Below are 6,875 nucleotides of genomic sequence, written 5' to 3' on the forward strand. Positions count from 1 at the left end.
CGGTAGACTGCAAGGTTCAGGTACAGAAGAGTGAAATAAAACATTTTTCATTTTAAATATTCTGTTCAGTTTATTTAACTTTCGCGGGCTACCAAAATTGTTTTCGCGGTCGACCGGTAGACCTCTTGGACATCAGTGGTATACACGATTGACTTCATGCAAAGCACATCCAATACTATTTTTTTTAAATAAATAAATCTTTGTTATTTGCGTCACGATATCGACTCTTGTCTTCTTTCTTAGTCGTCGTAATTATTAACCGGTCCTGCCACAGCTTACAGATAGAACAGTGGGCACGGAGCTGTCTGTTGTCGCCGGGCTGTGTTCCCGGTGTCCCCTCTCGCGGTTCTCAAGGCTATCCTGTTGAATGGGCGTGATTGAAGGCGCAATGTAGGATAGATTGTTATGGCACGATCATATCCGAGGTTAATTACGACCTGTGATTTGGTCTGAAGTACAGACAGCTCAAGCTTAACGCTATGGTATCTTAAATGCTAAATATAACTTTGGAAAATAAATAAAAAATATTTTGGAATAATAATGTAGTCAGATGATTTATGCTTATTACTGAACTACATTCCTGAGTGGACTACATGGGAGACATGCTCATGTTGAATGATTTATATCAGAATAAAAAAAAATAGCTTCAGATAATTATGATTATAGGCAAATCTTAAATGAATTACTGCTTTTTTTAAACTATTACATAGAAAGTACTCTAAAAGCAGTATCTGGAGAAACTAAAACGGCCGGTTTTGTCGGCCGTTTGGTGTAGTGGTTCGAAACGGACTACTATTCCGGAGGTTGCGGGTTCAATTCCCGCACAGTACAAACATTTGTGTGCATGAACATATTTGTTTGTATTGGACTGGGTGTTTTCTATGTATAATATGTATGTATTTACAAAAAAAAAAGTATTTAAGTATGTTTATATCCGTTGTCTAGTACCCATAGTACAAGCTTTGCTTAGTTTGGGACTAGAAGCGCAGTGTAAAATGTCCAAGGATATTTATTTATTTATTTATTTAAAAGAACCTGTGCAACTTCAATAAAGCTGAAAATAATTCAGTAAGAAATAATGTTATGATAAAATTCACAAAAACTCATAAAACTCGTTTATTTTTGCAAATAGGCTTTTAAAAAGCACTTTTACAAGTCCCAGTATTAACCCTACCATTGCTTTGGGACATCAACAAATTATAAACTGGGACACAAAAGACAAAAATAAGACAGAATGCGTTTGGTTCTCTTAACTTTTAGTAACTATTGTAAAAGTAAAACTGTCAATAATTATATTTTATAATTTCAGTCAATAACATTGTTCCAAGTCTGTACTTCGTCTGTACTTACTTGCTGGCCTATGATGTTAACTGTGTAGTTCAGTATTTCACAATGGGCAAAAGTCAAGAGTTTACAAAAGAATTAAAATTGCCCAGAAAGTAAAAAATAATGATGATTTCCAGCAATAAACTGGCTTATTTATGTAAGTTTACATCTAAATGTTTTTAGTATGAAATTCTCTACACTAGATCCTAAGATCTTTATTATTATCGGTAACTAAAAGAATAAAGTAATATATTTTTAATTGACTAGTTCAATAGAAAATTTATGAAGTAACAAACATTGTAGGAGACTTTACTATTATTTAATTCAAACAATTTTCTTTCAACACATAAATATGGATGTTACAACCCATTTATTGTTCAAATATGCTAAATAGAAAAGTAAAGGTTACTTTCATTCAGTAAAAAAGTTCACCTCCTGTGATGATAAAGTATTATGTAATTAAAAAGAAATTACTTACAATACGATTGTGGCCAAAATTAATCAAAATCCCGAGGGACACTTAAGCCTTAGGAGGGGAGAGGTCATTCACTCTCTTTAGGCCTTATTAATAAAAGTTACACCCTGGTTGAATTCTGGCCTAAGTTGTCATTTAGTATGGAAATGTCATTTTAATCCAGACTTCATCCTAGGTGTAACTTTTTATTAATAAGGGGGTTGAAGTTTAATTACAGCTTAAAAATATCTTACTTTGTGAATTAAATAACAATACTAAAAATTTTTATGATTGGCATAAATAACAATAACATCAACTAAGGCAATACAGTGGGCATAATACTACACAGCTCATACAACGACAGTTGAAAAATTAATGAAAATAACAGTACAACCATGTGGCAAAGAACTTTGGTTTTTTCAAATGAGATGAATAATAGTAGTTTAGATAATATAATTAAAGCACAGCTCAACTCACCACCAAACAATAAGATCAGTGGTTTGTGGAATCAACAAGTAAAAACAGTTATGTAAAATTAGGTAACATGTCGAAACGCACGTACAAACTAACTTAGACTTAGCCAACTTTCGATCCGAGAATTCAATCGAAGGCCAAATTTTAAGATATAATTAACTGTGTATTCTCTAATTTAAAGTGAATCAAATAAGTGTTGTGTGAGAAATTTCAAGGTGGTTTCATAACAAATAACTTGTTACTTACCCAAAAACTTTCTTCTTTTCTGACGGGTTAGAACTTAGCTTCTTGGAGCAAATTCCCAAAAATTAACACAGCTGTCTATTAATCTTTTCTACAACTTCACCACTTATTAAGCAATAAGTTAATAAATCTCATTAAAAATCATTTAACTTTTCATCCATTCGTAAGTCGTCCAAAATCCATCCAGCGACCGAGAAAGGGACCCAGAGGAGAAATGTCCATATTTGACATTTGATGAAGTTATAGGCTGTGTCGCGCCGCCGTCCTAAGTCGATAACACTTGCCCGCGGGCATGTTCGGCATACAAGTTCACTTTGACGTACCCTTCTTCTTCTTCTTTTTTTATGGCAACGGCTTGGTTTTGAGAACCATGATTTCGCCAATGTCACGTAAACAGTTTTGACAAAGTAACAGGGTTTACAAAAAAACAAAAATATTTAACGTTTCTAATAATAAGCAAAATTATTATTTGTGTACCTATAACAAAAAAGACAACACAAATTGAGACACCACATATAGATACATAACATAGAAATTAAAATGTAAGGAAGGGGGTAGGTGGGACTAAGGATTGGGAGAGGAAAGAAAAAAATTCGGTTACCTACAAACGAATTTTGCGGGATTGAATAAATTTTGATAGTAGTTTCAAAAGCGGTGGGTCCATAGAATTTAATAAACATTTAATATTAGTAGGGCGAGGAACGCTTTCAGGAAGGAAATCAAATAAGGAGGAACCTACGTTTGGACAATTGAAGAAAATGTGATTAGTTGTGCCTTCGTCTAAGCCACATTCGCATAAGGAACTATCCTTTATGTGCATCTTCGCAAGGTGAACCGGAGTACACGCATGACCAATTCGCAACCGACATATAATTGATACAGAACTTTTTGGTAAGTATTTGTGTTTAAAAAACCAGGGTCTAGGGGGAATATCGTTTTGAATGTCTGCATAGTATTTGCCAACCATCCTTTTTGAATTGTCCCAATGAGTTCTCCACGATTTATAAAGATGGGCTAGGGAGAGGGATGCAGCGTCATGAGAGAATAGTGAGTAGTGCTCTAGGGAGCCAGAGGATATAGCATGTTTTGCGCATGAGTCAACAGATTCGTTTCCTGGAATTCCTCTGTGACTAGGGATCCAAGCCAAAACGATATTTATACCCTTCGAACGGCAATCAAAAAGAGCTTCTCTTATTTTTAAGACGGTTGGAAATTTAACTTTAGACTTAAAAGTATTAGNAGTTTTTCTGTGACAGACAAAATTCCACGCGGGCGAAGCCGCGGGCGGAAAGCTAGTACTAGATAAAAATTCAAAGTAGGCAGATGTAATGAAAATAATTATGGTCTGCAAGTGGGTAGCCCTATCGCATGTTGTCATGCGGTGACGTTCCGCGCGAGTGTTGACATTTATTTCAAAAATATGGCCGAGTTGGAATACTGTATAGATAGTATTACCGTGCCGAGACGATCAATCGCGATTGTCAATATACGTGATTGTCAATTGACATTGATCGTTTACAAAAGGCATTGAAGCGATTGTCAATTGAATTTACGTGATTGAAGCAAATTGATGATAATTTTAATTGAAGCCAATTGACGGGTGCCATTGAAGCTAGTATTGATCGTTTCGCTGAGCGATTGACAATCGTTTCCGTCAATTGGAACGTAAATACATTGACAATCGCAATTGATCGTCTCGGGGCTGCTTTATTATAGAAAAGTCTTCTTTTTAGATTTTGACTGACCTATGAATTTGTTGATCGGTTGATGAGAATTATTTCAAACCACTTTCCGGTGGATATTGTTTGGTTTAGGTTTTCTTGTGTCGATGTAAATAAGTGTGAAAAAATTAAGGTCCGTATTCAAATAATTATTACACTAGTTAGTGTGAGAATATTTAAAAATTTTGACATTTATTAAATTTAATTTTGACATTTATTAAATTTAATTTTTGACCTTTATTAAATTTTATTTTGACATTTATTAAATTTTATTTTGACATATTTAATATTGTAATTTATGAAGAAAATAATTGTGCAGATTTAATTAATATTTCATTTCAATCGTTTTTATAAACTATATAATATTTTCTGTATGACTAACTTATCAATATATTAATCATTGACTAACTATTGTATCATTAATATTGTATTCGCATGCAAAAAAATCATACAAGATTAGCTAAAAAATAAAACCTATGACGAAACTGAAAACCTGTTACAGATTTTAACTTAATTTAGATCAAGGTAAAAATAATGCTTAGTAATTAAGAATAGAAATGTATTTATATTTAGTTACACACTGTTATTGTGATAATGTTTAGTATGCACTAACCTACTTTTAGTAAAATACCTAAGACACAGGCAAACAATTTTGCTTAGTTTAGGTATTAATAATTTTACCTTCGCACACTAACCTTAATTTAAGTAAGTGAAATCAAATGTATCTAGGCTAAGTTTTATTAAGTAATAAATTTATTCTTTATTCTTATTCTCTTCTATTTTATAAAAATTGTACTACCTATCATTTCACCAATTATTATTCTGTATCTTTCAAATTGTATGCCCATGCGGCGGAACACAGTACCTGACCAGTCAGGACGTGACTTATGTATTTACCTGTGATTTCACAATAAAAACAATTTGAATTTGAATATGATCGCCTCTATTTTCGCTGAGTACCCATAGTATGAGTATTCTTTGGTACCCATTTCCACCTTCTTGTTGACCTGTCTGACCTGCATCAATAATGACGACACGACACTCCGCAGTAATATACACTCTGCTCAACTCTGCTGTCATCATGACATTGAAGAAGTAGGGCGTGAAACCACAGACAATCACCATAGAGTAATGTTTTTTGACAAATGGATGTTCACCCTTCGCACCACCACCCTAAGCTATTGTTGAATATCGATAAAGATATACTTTATTATCGATACTTTATTTTAATTAGTAGCAGGACAGGAAGGCACTGAATGCAGGCCATTTCCAACAAGCATTGGGGGATGGAATTCATTGGGGGAGACCAAGAATTACTAAAATGATAAATGATGATGATGAATTTATTTGCTAGATCTATTTAAAGACAAACATATCTCTCAGTCGTTTTATTTACATTTTACGTCAACATATCGACTTCATTCCTTATTCAAGTTTCAAAGTGCTGTTTAAAATACTAATTTGACACAAAAAAATTCATGATGGTCAATATTCTTGAACCTCTTCAGCTTGTCACCCCTCGCCATACCACCGGCTTCATGTATAACTCCTTCTCAGTCTCAGCAGTACGGCTCTGGAACAGTCTTCCGGCGAGTTCGCGAAAAGCAACCTCCAAATGTACATTTCAAAAGGCTTTGTGCAATTATTTTAAGGACTAATACTTTTTTCCTATATCTGACATGGCATGTGTTATACTATGTGTAGTACGCCAATTATTATTACGTTTACTACTACTGTCTGTGTCTGCTCTAATAAAATGTATTCTTATGATTATATATTTTTATCTATCTGCCCANTCTAGATGATGATTACGTCATCGTTAGTTATTTACGTTTTTTCGGGGATTCCCGCAAATAATACATATGCGTAGGCACTCGCTTTGAGAACTGATTAGGGGAATTACCGCACATTAGGGAATTTACCGTGCGCTATTCACTTGTCTAATAATTAACTCTCGTGCCGACACTGCCCATTGAAATTTGAGAGTCTAAGTGCCTTTTCACACGTTCCGGTTGCCGGGTACCCGGCGCCGGATAGCCGGCAACCGGAACGTGTGAAAAGGCACGTAGTCCGCATAAAATATTATACGTGAGGCCGGCCTCCCGCGCATTGAAAGTTATCATTTGTGTTTATGTTGATGCATAATTGATGCAATTATGTTTGTTATGTTCTTTTTTTCTGATTATATTTTTTTGTTCCTTACTCTATGTAAGTTAAACCTAATACCTATTTTCATGAACTTTCCTATTTTAAAAATGACAATATAAAAAACATTTATAACAAAATGTTTACGTAAGCATAGGGGGAGGGGGTAAGTTTTTTGTTTATTTTTGATGACGGGGGGGGGGGGGGGGTAAAAAATGNGATGCATAATTGATGCTTGTTATGTTCTTTTTTTCTGATTATATTTTTTTGTTCCTTACTCTATGTAAGTTAAACCTAATACCTATTTTCCTATTTTAAAAATGACAATATAAAAAACATTTATAACAAAATGTTTACGTAAGCATAGGGGGAGGGGGTAAGTACTTTGCTTACTTTTGATGACAAGGGGGGCGGGGGGGTAAAAAATGGTAAGAAATCTGCTTACGTAATACTTGAACGGCCCCTAATACTATGTACCTAAGTATATTAACTAACTAAACCGTCATATTTTT

This window comes from Ostrinia furnacalis, unplaced genomic scaffold (genome assembly GCF_004193835.3).
Source record: "Ostrinia furnacalis isolate ACB-3 unplaced genomic scaffold, ASM419383v2 OfSCF3507, whole genome shotgun sequence".
In the NCBI taxonomy this organism is placed as follows: Eukaryota; Metazoa; Arthropoda; class Insecta; order Lepidoptera; family Crambidae; genus Ostrinia; species Ostrinia furnacalis.